Genomic DNA, 19,188 nt, shown 5'->3' on the forward strand with positions numbered 1-19,188 from the left:
TGTACAGTGCTGTCTCTCTGTCCCGGTGTACAGTGCTGTCTCTCTGTCCCGGTGTACAGTGCTGTCCCTGTCCCGGTATACAGTGTTGTCTCTCTGTCCCGGTGTACAGTGCTGTCTCTCTGTCCCAGTGTACAGTGCTGTACCTGTCCCGGTGTACAGTGCTGTCTCTCTGTCCCGGTGTACAGTGCTGTCTCTCTGTCCCGGTGTACAGTGCTGTACCTGTCCAGGTATACAGTGTTGTCTCTCTGTCCCGGTGTACAGTGCTGTCCGTGTCCCGGTGTACAGTGCTGTCCCTGTCCCGGTGTACAGTGCTGTCTCTCTGTCCCAGTGTACAGTGCTGTCCCTGTCCCGGTGTACAGTGCTGTCCCTGTCCCGGTGTACAGTGCTGTCCCTGTCCCGGTGTACAGTGCTGTCTCTCTGTCCCGGTGTACAGTGCTGTCCCTGTCCCGGTGTACAGTGCTGTCTCTCTGTCCCGGTGTACAGTGCTGTCTCTCTGCCCCGGTGTACAGTGCTGTCCCTGTCCCGGTGTACAGTACTGTCCCTGTCCCGGTGTACAGTGCTGTCCGTGTCCCGGTGTACAGTGCTGTCCCTGTCCCGGTGTACAGTGCTGTCCCTGTCCCGGTGTACAGTGCTGTCCCTGTCCCGGTGTACAGTGCTGTCTCTCTGTCCCGGTGTACAGTGCTGTCCCTGTCCCGGTGTACAGTGCTGTCTCTCTGTCCCGGTGTACAGTGCTGTCCCTGTCCCGGTGTACAGTGCTGTACCTGTCCCGGTGTACAGTGCTGTCTCCCTGTCCCGGTGTACAGTGCTGTCTCTCTGTCCCGGTGTACAGTGCTGTCCCTGTCCCGGTGTACAGTGCTGTACCTGTCCCGGTGTACAGTGCTGTCTCCCTGTCCCGGTGTACAGTGCTGTCCCTGTCCCGGTGTACAGTGCTGTCCCTGCCCCGGTGTACAGTGCTGTCCCTGTCCCGGTGTACAGTGCTGTACCTGTCCAGGTGTACAGTGCTGTACCTGTCCAGGTGTACAGTGCTGTCTCTCTGTCCCGGTGTACAGTGCTGTTCCTGTCCCGGTGTACAGTGCTGTCTCTCTGTCCCGGTGTACAGTGCTGTCTCTCTGTCCCGGTGTACAGTGCTGTACCTGTCCAGGTGTACAGTGCTGTCTCTCTGTCCCGGTGTACAGTGCTGTCCCTGTCCTGGTGTACAGTGCTGTACCTGTCCAGGTGTACAGTGCTGTCTCTCTGTCCCGGTGTACAGTGCTGTTCCTGTCCCGGTGTACAGTGCTGTCTCTGTCCCGGTGTACAGTGCTGTCTCTCTGTCCCGGTGTACAGTGCTGTCCCTGTCCCGGTGTACAGTGTTGTCTCTCTGCCCCGGTGTACAGTGCTGTCCCTGTCCCGGTGTACAGTGCTGTCTCTATGTCCCGGTGTACAGTGCTATCCCTGTCCCGGTGTACATTGCTGTCTCTCTGCCCCGGTGTACAGTGCTGACCCTGTCCCGGTGTACAGTGTTGTCTCTCTGCCCCGGTGTACAGTGCTGTCCCTGTCCCGGTGTACAGTGCTGTCTCTCTGTCCCGGTGTACAGTGCTGTCCCTGTCCCGGTGAACAGTGCTGTCTCTCTGTCCCGGTGTACAGTGCTGTCTCTCTGTCCCGGTGTACAGTGCTATCCCTGTCCCGGTGTACAGTGCTGTCCCTGTCCCGGTGTACAGTGCTGTCCCTGTCCCGGTGTACAGTGCTGTCTCTCTGTCCCGGTGTACAGTGCTGTCTCTCTGTCCCGGTGTACAGTGCTGTCTCTCTGTCCCGGTGTACAGTGCTGTCCCTGTCCCGGTGTACAGTGCTGTCCCTGTCCCGGTGTACAGTGCTGTCTCTCTGTCCCGGTGTACAGTGCTGTCTCTCTGTCCCGGTGTACAGTACTGTCCCTGTTCCAGTGTATAGTGCTGTCCCTGTCCCCGTGTACAGTGCTGTCCCTGCCCCGGTGTACAGTGCTGTCCCTGTCCCGGTGTACAGTGCTGTCCCTGTCCCGGTGTACAGTGCTGTCTCTCTGTCCCGGTGTACAGTGCTGTCTCTCTGTCCCGGTGTACAGTGCTGTCTCTCTGCCCCGGTGTACAGTGCTGTCTCTCTGTCCTGGTGTACAGTGCTGTACCTGTCCAGGTGTAAATGCTGTCTCTCTGTCCCGGTGTACAGTGCTGTCCCTGTCCCGGTGTACAGTGCTGTCCGTGTCCCGGTGTACAGTGCTGTCTCTCTGTCCCGGTGTACAGTGCTGTCTCTCTGTCCCGGTGTACAGTGCTGTACCTGTCCAGGTGTACAGTGCTGTCGCTCTGTCCCGGTGTACAGTGCTGTTCCTGTCCCGGTGTACAGTGCTGTCTCTGTCCCGGTGTACAGTGCTGTCTCTCTGTCCCGGTGTAGAGTGCTGTCCCTGTCCCGGTGTACATTGCTGTCTCTCTGCCCCGGTGTACAGTGCTGTCCCTGTCCCGGTGTACAGTGTTGTCTCTCTGCCCCGGTGTACAGTGCTGTCCCTGTCCCGGTGTACAGTGCTGTCTCTCTGTCCCGGTGTACAGTGCTGTCCCTGTCCCGGTGTACAGTGCTGTCTTTCTGTCCCGGTGTACAGTGCTGTCTCTCTGTCCCGGTGTACAGTGCTGTCTCTCTGTCCCGGTGTACAGTGCTGTACCTGTCCCGGTATACAGTGTTGTCTCTCTGTCCCGGTGTACAGTACTGTCTCTCTGTCCCAGTGTACAGTGCTGTACCTGTCCCGGTGTACAGTGCTGTCTCTCTGTCCCGGTGTACAGTGCTGTCTCTCTGTCCCAGTGTACAGTGCTGTACCTGTCCCGGTATACAGTGTTGTCTCTCTGCCCCGGTTTACAGTGCTGTACCTGTCCCGGTGTACAGTGCTGTCTCTCTGTCCCGGTGTACAGTGCTGTACCTGTCCCGGTGTACAGTGCTGTACCTGTCCCCGGTGTACAGTGCTGTCTCCCTGTCTCTCTGTCCCAGTGTACAGTGCTGTACCTGTCCCCGGTGTACAGTGCTGTCTCCCTGTCCCGGTGTACAGTGTTGTCTCTCTGCCCCGGTTTACAGTGCTGTACCTGTCCCGGTGTACAGTGCTGTCTCTCTGTCCCGGTGTACAGTACTGTCCCTGTCCCGGTGTACAGTGCTGTCTCTCTGTCCCAGTGTACAGTGCTGTACCTGTCCCCGGTGTACAGTGCTGTCTCCCTGTCCCGGTGTACAGTGCTGTCTCTCTGCCCCGGTTTACAGTGCTGTACCTGTCCCGGTGTACAGTGCTGTCTCTCTGTCCTGGTTTACAGTGTTGTCGCACTGAGCAAAATTAGGGCGCATGGTATTGGGGGCAAAGTACTAACTTGGATTGAAAGTTGGTTGGCTGTTAGGAAACAAAGAGTAGTGATAAACGGCTCCATTTCGGAATGGCAGGCAGTGACCAGTGGGATACTGCAGGGATCAGTGCTGGGACCGCAGCTTTTTACAATATATGTTAATGATACAGAAGATGGTATTAGTAATAACATTAGCAAATTTGCTGATGATACTAAGCCTGGTAGCAGGGTGAAATGTGATGAGGTTGTTAGGAGATTACAGGGTGACCTGGACAAGTTAGGTGAGTGGTCAGATGCATGGCAGATGCAGTTTAATGTGGATAAATGTATGGTTATCCACTTTGGTGGCAAGAACAGGAAGGCAGATTACTACCTAAATGGAATCAATTTAGGTAAAGAGGCAGTACAGAGAGATCTGGGTGTTCTTGTACACCAGTCAATGAAAGTAAACATGCAGGTACAGCAGGTAGTGAAGAAGGCTAATAGCATGCTGGCCTTCATAACAAGAGGGATTGAGTATAGAAGCAAAGAGGTTCTTCTGCAGCTGTACAGGGCCCTGGTGAGACCACACCTGGAGTACTGTGTGCAGTTCTGGTCTCCAAATTTGAGGAAAGACATTCTGGCTATTGAGGGACTGCAGCGTAGGTTCACGAGGTCAATTCCTGGAATGGCGGGATTACTTTATACTGTAAGACTGGAGTGACTGGGCTTGTATACCTTGAGTTTAGAAGACTGAGAGGGGATCTGATTGAGACATGTAAGATTATTAAAGGATTGGACACTCTGGAGGCAGAAAACATGTTTCTGCTGATGGGTGAGTGCCGAACCAGAGGACACAGCTTAAAACTGTGTAAAGTGCTGTCCCTGTCCCGGTGTACAGTGCTATCTCTCTGCCCCGGTGTACAGTGCTGTCCCTGTCCCGGTGTACAGTGCTGTCCCTGTCCCGGTGTACAGTGCTGTCCCTGTCCCGGTGTACAGTGCTGTCCCTGTCCCGGTGTACAGTGCTATCTTTCTGCCCCTGTGTACAGTGCTGTCCCTGTCCCGGTGTACAGTGCTGTCCCTGTCCCGGTGTACAGTACTGTCCCAGTCCCGGTGTACAGTACTGTCCCAGTCCCGGTGTACAGTGCTGTCCCTGTCCCGGTGTACAGTGCTGGCCCTGTCCCGGTGTACAGTGCTGTCCCAGTGTACATTACAGTCCCTGTCGCGGTGTACAGTGCTGTCTCTCTGTCCCGGTGTACAGTACTGTCCCAGTCCCGGTGTACAGTGCTGTCTCTCTGTCCCGGTGTACAGTGCTGTCCCTGTCCCGGTGTACAGTGCTATCCCTGTCCCGGTGTACAGTGCTGTCCCTGTCCCGGTGTACAGTGCTGTCCCTGTCCCGGTGTACAGTACTGTCCCTGTCCCGGTGTACAGTGCTGTCTCTCTGTCCCGGTGTACAGTGCTGTCCGTGTCCCGGTGTACAGTGCTGTCCGTGTCCCGGTGTACAGTGCTGTCCGTGTCCCGGTGTACAGTGCTGTCCCTGTCCCGGTGTACAGTGCTGTCTCTCTGTCCCGGTGTACAGTGGTGTCCCTGCCCCGGTGTACAGTGGTGTCCCTGTCCCGGTGTACAGTGCTGTCCTTGTCCCGGTGTACAGTGCTGTCCCTGTCTCAGTGTACAGTGCTGTCCCTGTCTCAGTGTACAGTGCTGTCCCTGTCCCGGTGTACAGTACTGTCCCTGTCCCAGTGTACAGTGCTGTCCCTGTCCCGGTGTACAGTGCTGTCCCTGTCCCGGTGTGCAGTACTGTCCCTGTCCCGGTGTGCAGTACTGTCCCTGTCCCGGTGTACAGTGCTGTCCCTGTCCCGGTGTACAGTGCTGTCCCTGTCCCGGTGTACAGTACTGTCCCTGTCCCAGTGTACAGTACTGTCCCTGTCCCGGTGTACAGTACTGTCCCTGTCCCGGTGTACAGTGCTGTCCCTGTCCAGGTGTACAGTACTGTTCCTGTCCCCGGTGTACAGTGCTGTTCCTGTCCCCGGTGTACAGTGCTGTCCCTGCCCCGGTGTACAGTACTGTCCCTGTCCCGGTGTACAGTGCTGTCTCTCTGTCCTGGTGTACAGTGCTGTCCCTGTCCCGGTGTACAGTGCTGTCCCTGTCCCGGTGTACAGTGCTGTCTCTCTGTCCCGGTGTACAGTGCTGTCCCTGTCCCGGTGTACAGTGCTGTCCCTGTCCCGGTGTACAGTGCTGTCTCTCTGTCCCGGTGTACAGTGCTGTCTCTCTGTCCCGGTGTACAGTACTGTCCCTGTTCCAGTGTACAGTGCTGTCCCTGTCCCCGTGTACAGTGCTGTCCCTGCCCCGGTGTACAGTGCTGTCCCTGTCCCGGTGTACAGTGCTGTCCCTGTCCCGGTGTACAGTGCTGTCTCTCTGTCCCGGTGTACAGTGCTGTCTCTCTGCCCCGGTGTACAGTGCTGTCTCTCTGTCCCGGTGTACAGTGCTGTACCTGTCCAGGTGTACGGTGCTGTCTCTCTGTCCCGGTGTACAGTGCTGTCCCTGTCCCGGTGTACAGTGCTGTCCCTGTCCCGGTGTACAGTGCTGTCTCTCTGTCCCGGTGTACAGTGCTGTACCTGTCCAGGTGTACAGTGCTGTCTCTCTGTCCCGGTGTACAGTGCTGTACCTGTCCCGGTGTACAGTGCTGTCTCTCTGTCCCGGTGTACAGTGCTGTCCCTGTCCTGGTGTACAGTGCTGTACCTGTCCAGGTGTACAGTGCTGTCTCTCTGTCCCGGTGTACAGTGCTGTCTCTCTGTCCCGGTGTACAGTGCTGTTCCTGTCCCGGTGTACAGTGCTGTCTCTCTGTCCCGGTGTACAGTGCTGTCCCTGTCCCGGTGTACAGTACTGTCCCTGTCCCGGTGTACAGTGCTGTCCCTGTCCCGGTGTACAGTACTGTCCCTGTCCCGGTGTACAGTACTGTCCCTGTCCCGGTGTACAGTACTGTCCCTGTCCCGGTGTACAGTGCTGTCCCTGTCCAAGTGTACAGTACTGTCCCTGCCCCGGTGTACAGTGCTGTTCCTGTCCCCGGTGTACAGTGCTGTCCCTGCCCCGGTGTACATTACTGTCCCTGTCCCGGTGTACAGTGCTGTCTCTCTGTCCCGGTGTACAGTGCTGTCCCTGTCCCGGTGTACAGTGCTGTCCCTGTCCCGGTGTACAGTGCTGTCTCTCTGTCCCGGTGTACAGTGCTGTCCCTGTCCCGGTGTACAGTGCTGTCCCTGTCCCGGTGTACAGTGCTGTCTCTCTGTCCCGGTGTACAGTGCTGTCTCTCTGTCCCGGTGTACAGTACTGTCCCTGTTCCAGTGTACAGTGCTGTCTCTCTGTCCCGGTGTACAGTACTGTCCCTGTCCCGGTGTACAGTGCTGTCTCTCTGTCCCGGTGTACAGTGCTGTCCCTGTCCCGGTGTACAGTGCTGTCCCTGTCCCGGTGTACAGTGCTGTCTCTCTGTCCCGGTGTACAGTGCTGTCTCTCTGTCCCGGTGTACAGTGCTGTCTCTCTGTCCCGGTGTACAGTACTGTCCCTGTTCCAGTGTACAGTGCTGTCCCTGTCCCCGTGTACAGTGCTGTCCCTGCCCCGGTGTACAGTGCTGTCCCTGCCCCGGTGTACAGTGCTGTCCCTGTCCCGGTGTACAGTGCTGTCCCTGCCCCGGTGTACAGTGCTGTCCCTGTCCCGGTGTACAGTGCTGTCTCTCTGCCCCGGTGTACAGTGCTGTACCTGTCCAGGTGTACAGTGCTGTCTCTCTGTCCCGGTGTACAGTGCTGTCCCTGTCCCGGTGTACAGAGCTGTCTCTCTGTCCCGGTGTACAGTGCTGTACCTGTCCAGGTGTACAGTGCTGTCTCTCTGTCCCGGTGTACAGTGCTGTACCTGTCCCGGTGTACAGTGCTGTCCCTGTCCCGGTGTACAGTGCTGTCTCTCTGTCCCGGTGTACAGTGCTGTCTCTCTGCCCCGGTGTACAGTGCTGTCTCTCTGTCCCGGTGTACAGTGCTGTCCCTGTCCCGGTGTACAGTGCTGTCTCTCTGTCCCGGTGTACAGTGCTGTCCCTGTCCCGGTGTACAGTGCTGTCTCTCTGTCCCGGTGTACAGTGCTGTACCTGTCCAGGTGTACAGTGCTGTCTCTCTGTCCCGGTGTACAGTGCTGTACCTGTCCCGGTGTACAGTGCTGTCTCTCTGTCCCGGTGTACAGTGCTGTCCCTGCCCCGGTGTACAGTGCTGTCTCTCTGTCCCAGTGTACAGTGCTGTCCCTGTCCCGGTGTACAGTGCTGTCTCTCTGTCCCGGTGTACAGTGCTGTACCTGTCCAGGTGTACAGTGCTGTCTCTCTGTCCCGGTGTACAGTGCTGTCCCTGTCCCGGTGTACAGTGCTGTCCCTGTCCAGGTGTACAGTGCTGTACCTGTCCAGGTGTACAGTGCTGTCTCTCTGTCCCGGTGTACAGTGCTGTTCCTGTCCCGGTGTACAGTGCTGTTCCTGTCCCGGTGTACAGTGCTGTCCCTGTCCAGGTGTACAGTGCTGTACCTGTCCAGGTGTACAGTGCTGTCTCTCTGTCCCGGTGTACAGTGCTGTTCCTGTCCCGGTGTACAGTGCTGTTCCTGTCCCGGTGTACAGTGCTGTCTCTCTGTCCCGGTGTACAGTGCTGTCCCTGTCCCGGTGTACATTGCTGTCTCTCTGTCCCGGTGTACAGTGCTGTCTCTCTGTCCCGGTGTACAGTGCTGTCTCTCTGTCCCGGTGTACAGTGCTGTCCCTGTCCCGGTGTACAGTGCTGTCCCTGTCCCGGTGTACAGTGCTGTCTCTCTGTCCCGGTGTACAGTGCTGTCTCTCTGTCCCGGTGTACAGTGCTGTCCCTGTCCCGGTGTACAGTGCTGTCTCTCTGTCCCGGTGTACAGTGCTGTACCTGTCCCGGTATACAGTGTTGTCTCTCTGTCCCGGTGTACAGTGCTGTCTCTCTGTCCCAGTGTACAGTGCTGTACCTGTCCCGGTGTACAGTGCTGTACCTGTCCCGGTATACAGTGTTGTCTCTCTGTCCCGGTGTACAGTGCTGTCTCTCTGTCCCGGTGTACAGTGCTGTCTCTCTGTCTCTCTGTCCCATTGTACAGTGCTGTACCTGTCCCCGGTGTACAGTGCTGTCTCCCTGTCTCTCTGTCCCAGTGTACAGTGCTGTACCTGTCCCGGTGTACAGTGCTGTCTCCCTGTCCCGGTGTACAGTGCTGTCTCTCTGTCCCAGTGTACAGTGCTGTACCTGTCCCGGTGTACAGTGCTGTCTCCCTGTCCCGGTGTACAGTGCTGTCTCCCTGTCCCGGTGTACAGTGCTGTCTCTCTGTCCCAGTGTACAGTGCTGTACCTGTCCCGGTGTACAGTGCTGTCTCTCTGTCCCGGTGTACAGTGCTGTCTCTCTGTCTCTCTGTCCCAGTGTACAGTGCTGTACCTGTCCCGGTGTACAGTGCTGTCTCTCTGTCCCGGTGTACAGTGCTGTCTCTCTGTCTCTCTGTCCCAGTGTACAGTGCTGTACCTGTCCCCGGTGTACAGTGCTGTCTCCCTGTCCCGGTGTACAGTGCTGTCTCTCTGTCTCTCTGCCCCGGTTTACAGTGCTGTACCTGTCCCGGTGTACAGTGCTGTCTCCCTGTCCCGGTGTACAGTGCTGTCTCTCTGTCCCAGTGTACAGTGCTGTACCTGTCCCGGTGTACAGTGCTGTACCTGTCCCGGTGTACAGTGCTGTCTCTCTGTCCCGGTGTACAGTGCTGTCTCTCTGTCTCTCTGTCCCAGTGTACAGTGCTGTACCTGTCCCCGGTGTACAGTGCTGTCCCTGTCCCGGTGTACAGTGCTGTCCGTGTCCCGGTGTACAGTACTGTCCGTGTCCCGGTGTACAGTGCTGTACCTGTCCAGGTGTACAGTGCTGTACCTGTCCAGGTGTACAGTGCTGTCCCTGTCCCGGTGTACAGTGCTGTCCCTGTCCCAGTGTACAGTGCTGTCCCTGTCCCGGTGTACAGTGCTGTCTCTCTGTCCCGGTGTACAGTGCTGTCCCTGTCCCGGTGTACAGTGCTGTCCCTGTCCCGGTGTACAGTGCTGTCCCTGTCCCGGTGTACAGTGCTGTCCCCGTCCCGGTGTACAGTGCTGTCCCCGTCCCGGTGTACAGTACTGTCCCTGTCCCGGTGTACAGTGCTCGCTCTGTCCCGGTGTACAGTGCTGTCCGTGTCCCGGTGTACAGTACTGTCCCTGTCCCGGTGTACAGTGCTGTCCCTGTCCCGGTGTACAGTACTGTCCCTGTCCCGGTGTACAGTGCTGTCCGTGTCCTGGTGTACAGTACTGTCCGTGTCCCGGTGTACAGTGCTGTACCTGTCCAGGTGTACAGTGCTGTCCCTGTCCCGGTGTACAGTGCTGTCCCTGTCCCGGTGTACAGTGCTGTCCCTGTCCCGGTGTACAGTACTGTCCCTGTCCCGGTGTACAGTGCTCGCTCTGTCCCAGTGTACAATGCACCTCTGACATGAGTTTTCCTGGGCTGTTCCTAACGTGTTCTTGAGCCTAACAGACTGCAGTAGAAATTGGACAGTGACCTGTTCGTGAAGGAAATTATTTTCATTTCTGTAGCGACTTGCACAACCTCAGGATGTCCCAAAACAGTTTCCTCCTGTCAAAATAATTGTGTCTTTGGAAACTACAGCAACCAGTTTGCACACTGCAAGCTCCTCAAACAGCAACATGATAATGCCCAGGTGACAAGAGATGTTGGTTTTGGGTTAAGTATAAACTGAGACAGAGCGCCCCCTCTCTCCTCTGAGCTCGTGCTTTTATGATCTAAAAATCAGTAACTGAATTGAGAGGTTTTAGAACTGCCTTCTTCAAAAGGCAGTGGAAACGGAGCCTTTGAATATTTTTCAGACAGATGTAGATGGATTCTTGATAAAGGAACAAGAGTGTCAGGGTGTGGAGGTGGGAATGTGACGTAATTAGATCAGCCACTAGCAGAGCAGGCTTGAGGGGCTGAATGGCCTACTGCTGCTCCTAAGTCATGCATTTATGTGTCTGCAAGAGAGTGAGAGAGAGAGAGAGATGAGCAGATTCCAACATAGCTTTCAAGTGAGAGTTGAATGAATATTTGAAAAGAGAGAAAATTCAGGGCCCCGGGGATTATGCGGGGGAGAGTCAGTAATTGGTGCTTACAAAGAAACGGCTGGGGGCCAAATGATCTCATTTGTAGCGTTTTTGTCTCCGACTTCACATGCGAAGAGTGGCCAAGTGGGGCTGAGTTAATGGCTCGTGACCAGCACCCAGCGAGGAGTTAACATCCTGGCACAGAGGGCTGATGGCAACCTGGGAATTAAAACCAACACCCTGGGACTGTTTTCTATTTGCACTGGTTTGGTTTATCCTGCTCCAACCCTCCAACACTCCCACACTCACTCTCACACACATTCTCACACTCACACACACTTACACACTCACAGACCAGTAGAGAGACACCCACGCACAGACACACACACACAGACATACACTCGTGCACACACAGACACAGGTTTGCACGCACAGATACAGTCACACACTCGCATGCACAGGTACAGTCACACACTCGTGCACACAGACACACACTCGTGCACACAGACACACACTCGCGTGCACAGACACGCACTTGCGCACGCACACACAGACGTCCACACACACACACTTGCACGCGCACACACTCACGCGGAAACAGACCCACACACTGTTTTCAAAAAGATTTCCCATGCAGATACTTGTACTGAAACAGTTTGCCTCCCGACTCCGTTGGAAGCGTGCAGACTTCCAGCTGCTGTCTCAGCCTGTTTCTTGGGCGGGTGGTTTGGAGATCGGGGGGGGTGGTTTGTGGGAGAGTTGTTGGCTGTGGGTGGGGAGAAAGGGAAGAGACACTCATCTCTGGTGTTCTCACCTCCCTGGGGAACTGTCTGCTGCTGCTTTAAGCAGGAAGCTGGCCTAGCATCTGCCAGTGCCCCCTCCTGTGACCACTCTGGCCTTGACTGGCTGCCAGTCACGGGTGAGGGAGTCGGACACACTGATGAATCAAAAGGCCACAACCCATGCCCGGTGTGAAGCTAAGTGAAGGAGAGACCCACCTCTCTCTGAACAGAACCACGGTGAGTGTCGCTGTTTTGTTTCCAACTCTCACTCTATGATATGTTGAACAGATTTACTAAGCTGCCCCAGGAGTAGGTTTTGTTTTCTCATTGAGTAAGAGATGGCACACAGGGACATACAAGACGGATAATATTTTGCTCAGGAGTGAGTCCAGTTTGTACAATGTTAGACCTTATTACCTGGACATTATAAGAATTAAAACAAAATTAAGTAGCGAAAGCACGGAGGTTTAAATCCAGTCTCTTCTATCGTTGGTCACACCTACTCTCATTGTACACACTCTGCCCGCTGGTCTGTTTCATCTTAATTCCTTGGGGTTTAACCCGTGCTGCTTTACCCTGCAACAAATCCACTGGGTTTTATCAGCCCAGGAGTATATTATAATGTGATGCCTCAGAATTAGTCACGGTAGATTTTCATTCAGGATCTATTCTAGTTTTAACCTGAACTGGTGAAATGTAAAGAAGCTATGACTTTAAAAAATGAAAGACTTTCAGAGTGTTAACGTATTTCCTACGTGGTGACAGTGACTGCATTTTGAGATGTCTGGAGGTTATTAAAAACTGCTATATAAATGCACGTCTTTATTTTGAAACCTCAGCCATTTGTAGCTAATGGTGTAATTCTTAAGTATACTCTCACTGTGACATATTAGGAATTGGATCCAAAGATTTATACACAGCAAGCTCTCACAATTGCAATAAAATTTTGAATGGATAATCTGCCTTTTCTGCAGATGGTTCTGGGATGCCAGAGTTTATCGCCCATCACCCATCACCCACCACCAACCACCAATCACCCATCCCCCATCCCCCATCACCCACCACCCACCATCCACCACCCATCCCCCATCCCCCACCGCCTACCGCCCATCACCCACTGCCCACCACCCATCTCCCAAGCCCATCACCCACCGCCAATCCCCCATCACCCACCGCCCACCATCCACCGCTCACTGCCCACCACCCATCACCTACCACCCACCACCCATCCCCAACCACCTACCGCCCACCATCCATCCCCCATCCCCATCACCCACCGCCCACCGCCCACCGCCCATCCCCATCACCCATCTCCCAAGCCCATCACCCACTGCCAATCCCCCATCCCCCACTGCCCACCACCCATCTCTCATTGCCCATCTCCCATCACCCACCACCCATTGCCCATCTCCCACAACCCACTGCCCATCTCCCATCACCAACCACCCACCAACCATCACCCCTCGCACACTGCCCACTGCCCACTGCCCACCAACCACCATCCACATTCTGCTCTTCTCTGAATAGCTCCAACTCAGCAATTTCCTCCTTAAACCTCTCCACCTCTGATGTAGAGGTGCCGGTGTTGGACTGGGATGAACGAGGTCGGAAGTCACACTACTTCAAGTTATAGTTCAACAGGTTTGTGTGAAATCACAAGCTTTTGAAGCTTGAAGATGGAGCAGCACTCCACAAGCTTGTGATTTCACACAAACCTGTTGGACTATAACCTGGTGTCATGTGACTTCTGACCTTGTCCACTCCACCTCTGATATCTCCCTTTCCAAATGGCCCTCCAACACTACCTCTCTAACCAAACTGCCCTAATAGCAGCTCGTGTGACTTCATGTTAAACTTTGCTTCTAATCACTCCTTGGGAATATTTTATTGCTTTAAAGGCGCCACATAAATGCAGGTTTTGTTGGTGACTCTCCCATTCTTCTCAACTCCAGTCCGAACCTGTCTAGCCTTTAATCGTATGACAGTCCCTCCACACCCAGCAACATCCGAGTAAACCTCCAATGAAATAATAATGTTCTTTTAAATTCTCAATGCCACGCCGGCAGACTGGGTGATTCCCCACACTTGGTTTAGCTACTTGGTTTAATGCAACTCTGACACATGAGACCAAAGTAGAAAACATAGAAAAACAGTGGGACTAAGGTAAAATACTGACATTAAAATCAAATGCAAAAAAGGGACAGTAAACACAGACTCTGGGTGTAATTTTTAACACAAACATAGCACAAATTTACAGATACTTTACAGAGAAAACCAATCTGAGCCTCCTACGCAAACTCAATCTGATATTAGCATGCATTGAGAGAAAGGGAAAACCCAATAAATGGAGAAAAATATAAAATTAATTATGGCTACGTACATACATAACAGTGAAATCATGAGTCATTGTTCTCTGTTTATCTATGAGATGGTGGTTCCTCTTTAACTCTTAAAGAGCCCTTACCTCCCAGTTCCATTGGCTCTAAAACAGAGGCTGAAACTTTATTGCTGGAACAGCACAGCAGGTCAGGCAGCATCCAGGGAACAGGAGATTCGACGTTTCGGGCACAGGCCCTTCTTCAGGAAGGGCCTGTGCCCGAAACGTCGAATCTCCTGTTCCCTGGATGCTGCCTGACCTGCTGTGCTGTTCCAGCAATAAAGTTTCAACTTTGATCTCCAGCATCTGCAGACCTCACTTTCTCCTCTAATACAGAGGCATTGACTCTGAGAGGGTCTGCCCTGCAGGACTGAGTGTCAAGTTGCACTATGTTGTGGGTGAATTGGGACAGAGAATGGTGTCAAAAGAACAAGCCTTTATATAGCATCTTTCAGGCACCTGGGAATCCAGTCACTATCACTGAAGCACAGGATCAAATTTGCACCCAGCAAGCCCCCCCCCCTCACCCCCAAATAACAATGTGACAACAACCAGGAGATCTGTTGCACTGTAAGGCAAAATATTGTAGATGCTGGAGATCCAAAATAAAACAAATCAGAAAATTCTGGAGAAACTCAGCAGGTCTGGCATTACCTGTGGGCAGAGAAACAGCTAACATTTCGAGTGCTATATGACGCTCTGTCAAATCTGTTTGAACTGATTTAATTGAGGGATGTAGTGTCATGTGACATTTTGGCGTGGATCTGGGTAGGAAATTGAGGCCTTTGTTTAATATCTCATCGGAAAGTCAGCTTTATCGTTTCAAATTGGCTCCTGAATTCCCTGGAGCCAACCTTGAGTCCACAACCAGCTGGTCTGAGAGTTTAAACTGTTCTCCCCCAGCTCTTGGCAATAACCATAGATGCCCTCAATCCTCCCCTCACCCAGTGCTGTAACCTTTCAGATAGCTGTCTCCACTTCCTCAGGCCAGGGGTAATGAGACACCAACCAAACTGCAGCCTGATTGCAGTGTCCAGATCAGGAAATTATTCTGGGAATCACCCAGTCTGCCGGCGTGGCATTGAGAATTTAAAAGAACATTATTATTCCATTGGAAGTTTACTCGGATGTTGCTGGGTGTGGAGGGACTGTCGTACGATCAAAGGCTAAACAGGTTGCGACTGGAGTTGAGAAGAATGGGGAGGTAAGAATATCGGATTCTTAAGGGGCTTGCCAGGGTCAATGCTGAGAGGATGTTTTCCCTCACGGGAAAGTCTAGGACCAGGGGCACACTCTCAGAATAAAGGGGCACCAATTTAAGATTGAGATGAGGAGGAATTTCTTCTCTCTGAGGATCGAGAGTTTTTGGAACTCTCTCACAGAGAGCTGTGGGGGGGGGGGGGGGGGGGGTAGAGCCCTTGTGTGTATGTAAGGCTGAAACAGAGTTTTGATCAGTCAGGGAATCGAGGATTACAGGGAAAGGGCAGGAAACTGGATGCAGGAATGTTGGATCAGACACAATCCTATTGAATGGTGTGTGGGGGCCAAATGGCCTCCTCCTGTTCCTATTTCTTCTGGTCTTCTTTCCACTTGCTAGACATCTGCAAATTACACAAGTTATTCCTTAAAAGTCAGTTTCACATTTAATCAGGTATAAATGGGTATTTGTAACAGAAGATCTCATTTCTCCTTATGTCTGTGATCTATCCACTTAGTATTGAGCTATAGCATTACTGATGAAATAAAAAGCAGACAGAAATTCCATTCTGACCCAACTAATCTCATTTGTTTTTATTTAATGAAACAATAACATCATTTCTGGGCTCTAAGCAGAGTAAAGATTAAAAGGATTGGGTGATTTTAGAAGATGCAGTTCCTATCTGTCCTGGGGTTACTTTAATATCCCATTGTGAGTCAGTGAGGTAAAGTGTATTAAATATCAAAGCAGAGCATGTGATTTGCCCAAAATGAAACAATGTCTTGTATTTATGTGGTGTCTATTCAAATAATAGAACATTCCCAGATTCATTGCAATAGTGTTGCTAGATAAATATTAACAGCATGTCAAAGCTGCAGGTATTAGGACAGATGAACAACGTCTTGGCCAAAGATGTACATTGTTATCAAAGCCTGAGGGGTTCGGAGAGTCAATTTCAGAGTTCATGGAGGGTGGAGCTGAGGGCAAAGCTGCCAATGGTGAGGCTAGGAAATGGCCTGAGTGTGGGGCAAGCCGAGAATTGTAGGGTAGGGCAGGTTGGAGAAAAAGGGAGGATTGGCTTTGGAACACGGGGATGAAGATTTTAAAATTGAGGCATTGATGGACCTGGAAGTCCTCTCCAAATCTCCAAGTTCACACTGGATAAACTCCAACCCTGCAGGTTTGTAGGTAGAGTCCCGGAACAGCAGAAACAAAAAGAGAAGTTGCTGGAGAAACTCAGCAGGCCAGGCAGCATCTGTGGCAAGAAAGCGGCATCAATGTTTTGAGTCTTTATCAGAACTGGACTCAAAACGTTAACTCTGCTGTGTTCCAACTGATGCTGCCAGACCTTTGGGGTTTCTGTTTCTTTCTCAGATCAGGCCTGTGCCTGTGCACTTCCCTGTCCTTCACCTGACAAAGGGGCAGCTGTCTGAAAGCTTGTGATTTCAAATAAACGTGTTGGACTGTAACCTGGGCCATGTGACTTCTGACTTTGTCAAAAATAGTGGTCACATGGGAAACAGCTGGCTAGGAAGAGACTGCATGGATTTCTAAAAGGGAAATCATGTTTAACTGATTTGCTGGAATCTTTTGAAGAGGTAACAGGAAGGTTCGATGAGGGTAATGCTGTGGATGTACATGGATTTCCAGAAGGCAGTTGACACAGTGCCACACAGTGAGGGATATGAGGCCATGGAATATAACGGGCAGTGGCAAGATTTGTAGAAACCAGAGAGTAAAGTCATACGGTCATATAGATGTACAGCATGGAAACAGACCCTTTGGTTCAACCTGTCCACACTGACTAGATATCCCAATCCAATCTAGTCCCACCTGCCAGCACCCGGCCCATATCCCTCCAAACCCTTCCTATTCATATACCCATCCAAATGCCTCTTAAACGTTGCAATTGTACCAGCCTCCTTCATATCCTCTGGCAGCTCATTCCATACATGTACCACCCTCTGCATGAAAAAGTTGCCCCTTAGGTCCCTTTTAAATCTTTCCCCCTTTACCTTAAATCTATGCCCTCTAATTTTGGATTCCCCTACCCTGTGGAAAAGACCTCGTCTATTCACCCAGTCCATGCCCCTCGTGATTTTATAAACCCCTCAGCCTCTGGCATGGCCAATGGATATTTTTTAGGCTGGAGGGGAGTTTGTACAGGAGTTCCCAGGGGTCAGAGTCAGGACCCTTGCTTTCCTTGATGCATATTAATGATCTGGATCTTGGTGTGCAGCGGGCAATTTCAAAGTTTTCCTGATGGCTCAAAACTTGGAAGAATTGTAAATTATGAGGATGACAGTGTGGACCTCAGAGAGTGCATTGACAAGTTGGTGGAGTGGGTGGATAGGTGGCAGGTGAGGGTCAGTGCAAGTTGATGCACTTTGGTCAGAAGAACATTGAAAGGCAAAACAAAATAGAGGTTACAATTCTAATGGGGGGAAAGGATGTGGGAGCAGAGGTCATCGTATATGTGTGTACGTGCACAGGTCATTGATGGTGGCTGGACAGGTGGAGAGAACAGTAAAGCATACAGTACTTCAACCTTAACAACAGGCACATTCAGAACAAGAACAAGGAGGTGATGTTCAACTTGAAAGACACACTTGTTCTACCTCAGCTGGAGGACTGGGTACAGTTGTGGGCCCCACATTAAGGAATGTCTTGGTGAGAGTGCAGATGTGATGTGCAAGAACGGTTCCAGGGGATGAGGAAGATTGGGATAGATTGAAGACGTTAGGACTGTTGTCCTCAGAGAGAAGAGGGCTGAGAGGGCAGAAGAAGTTTTCAAACTCATGAGCGGGTTGGATTGAGAAGATAGGGAGAGAACGTTCCTGCTCATCATTGAGAGGGATAGATTTAAAGTGATGTACCCAATGAAGCAAGAGTGATGGGAGAAAGGAGCCTTTTCACCCAGCGAGTCATTCAGGTATAGAAATGTGGTGGAGGTAGCTTCCATTGAGAGAACTAGATGATGGTTTGCATCGAGATACTGTGCAGGAATTCGGGAAAAGGAAAGCTCAGTACCAGCTGTTGATTCTCGTTTGAAGAGCAGGAGCGGAATGGTCTCCTTCTGTGTCATAAAAATCCTGAGAGTCTGTGATCGCGTCGATGCAGAGAGTTCTGGATGTAGGTTTGCTCGCTGAGCTGGAAGGATCATTTTCAGACGTTTCGTCACCATACTAGATAACATCGTCCGGAGGCTCACTGAAGATCTTACCTAGTATGGTGACAAAACGTCTGAAAATGAACCTTCCAACTCAGCAAGCAATCCTGAACCTCAACCTGAACTACAAATCTTCTCAAAACTCGCTAATGCAGAGAATGTGAAACCCCTCGTGTTGAGTTCCTATAAACTGGGCACCCCCCTCCCTCTGGGAAATCATGAACACACAGTCAAAACGTCTTGAGTCTCCCTCCCAATGAGGATGCCGCTCTCCTGGGTCTTGTGTCCCCATGCCCTCTGTGAGGGTGAGCGTTGTGAGGTGCTCCACACAAAGGTGAAGCCCTTCCTGATGAGAGATGTGGGTATCCCTCACTGTGCTGCCAGTGACAGCACTTTGATGTGAGGCATTAAAAGTAATGAGCCTTCAGTTGCCAAGACGCCAAGCTCTGGAATTCCCCATCTCAGTGGTTAAACCTCCTCAGATGCTATATAAAAGCTCCCTCTTTGGTCAAGCAACAGGTCCCCTCCCCTTGCTTCCTCTTTCCTGGACCTCTGTCTTTTTCACACAGAGGGTGGTACGTGTATGGAATGAGCTGCCAGAGGAAGTGGTGGAGGCTGGTACAATTGCAACATTTAAGAGGCATCGGGATGGGTATATTGGCAGGTGCGACTAGATTGTGTTGGGATATTTGGTCGGATATTTGGACCGAAGGGTCTGTTTCCATGCTGTACATCCCTATGACTTTATGTGAACTGCTTCTTGAAGTGTTGGCTATTCTAAAGGTGCTTTTTAAATGCAAATTTTTGTTGTAACACCCAACCTCCATGGTGGCAAAAAAAGGTTTGCTTTGGGGCGGCACGGTGGCACAGTGGTTAGCACTGCTGCTTCACAGCGCCAGAGACCTGGGTTCAATTCCTGCCTCAGGCGACTGACTGTGTGGAGTTTACACGTTCTCCCCGTGTCTGCGTGGGTTTCGTCCAGGTGCTCCGGTTTCCTCCCACAGTCCAAAGATGTGCAGGTTAGGTGAATTGGCCATGCTAAATTGCCCCTAGTGTTAGGTAAGGGGTAAATGTATGGGTATGGGTGGGTTGCGCTTCGGCGGGGCGGTGTGGACTTGTTGGGCCGAAGGGCCTGTTTCCACACTGTAAGTAATCTAATCTAATCTAATTTAGGGTGATCCTGTCTCTGGAATATGTGATTAATATGCATGTCCATCTTGTATAAGTATCATCCTGTGACTGTGATGCCATA

General features: G+C 52.2%; 1 protein-coding gene across 24 annotated transcripts in view; it reads left to right on the plus strand.

The window, feature by feature from the left end:
• The window catches only part of LOC122540584 (pleckstrin homology-like domain family B member 1), a 413,532-nt gene that overhangs the window by 236,226 nt on the left and 158,118 nt on the right, over positions 1-19,188 (plus strand). The window contains exon 1 of one of the 24 annotated variants that reach the window (XM_087976331.1): positions 11,305-11,429. The exons of the other annotated variants lie outside the window; for them this stretch is intronic. The gene's annotated coding sequence lies outside the window, so the exon portion shown is untranslated. Of the gene's footprint in view, positions 1-11,304; positions 11,430-19,188 lie in introns of those variants that run through there. 24 annotated transcript variants of the gene reach the window in all.

Source organism: Chiloscyllium plagiosum, unplaced genomic scaffold (assembly GCF_037043375.1).
Source record: "Chiloscyllium plagiosum isolate Xiang-an unplaced genomic scaffold, Cpla_swu_hap1 HiC_scaffold_29, whole genome shotgun sequence".
Classification (NCBI taxonomy): Eukaryota; Metazoa; Chordata; class Chondrichthyes; order Orectolobiformes; family Hemiscylliidae; genus Chiloscyllium; species Chiloscyllium plagiosum.